The sequence below is a fragment of the Sinocyclocheilus grahami genome, unplaced genomic scaffold (assembly GCF_001515645.1).
Source record: "Sinocyclocheilus grahami isolate Dianchi unplaced genomic scaffold, SAMN03320097.WGS_v1.1 scaffold93.1, whole genome shotgun sequence".
Lineage (NCBI taxonomy): Eukaryota > Metazoa > Chordata > Actinopteri > Cypriniformes > Cyprinidae > Sinocyclocheilus > Sinocyclocheilus grahami.
In genome coordinates this window covers 176,484-176,978 of record NW_015505272.1, presented here as the reverse complement: position 1 = coordinate 176,978, position 495 = coordinate 176,484, and the positions used below count along the sequence as shown (strand labels likewise).

Genomic DNA, 495 nt, shown 5'->3' with positions numbered 1-495 from the left:
GACAAAACCTGCTGTTAGCGGTGTCTGTATCCTCCCCACTAAAGCGCCATCATAAAATTGAGCCATACTCAGTCTTTTAGGAATAAAAGAACTCAAAATAATATTTAAAAAAATTGACAAAACTTTTTCTAGTCCAAAAAAAAAAGTTGTTTTTAAAAGTAAGCTGCAAAAAATGCGTTTCAGTTTCGCAACATTATATCCTTCATGACATAATAGAGATTAATGACGGTCAACATGCTCATCATGGTGTAGTCAAAGTAAGGAAATAGGAGAATGTACTATTTAACTAATTTAACTTTAACATGGTTTTTGGGTCTAAAAGAGTATGCAGCAAAATGTTCAAACAGACGTTAACATGAACATTCACATTTTATCAACATTTGTCAAAAATGTACCTACTACACAATGCAAAATGACAATTTGCAAAAAAACTAAATCGAAGAATGTGTCTGTTTAAACAGTCAAATTATGAAAATATAAAAGCGGACGACTATT

At 31.1% G+C, this 495-nt stretch overlaps 1 protein-coding gene across 1 annotated transcript in view; it reads right to left on the bottom strand.

The window, feature by feature from the left end:
• Positions 1 to 495, bottom strand: part of LOC107587487 (monocarboxylate transporter 13) — a 9,455-nt gene that overhangs the window by 1,181 nt on the left and 7,779 nt on the right. The gene's annotated exons all lie outside the window — the stretch shown is intronic.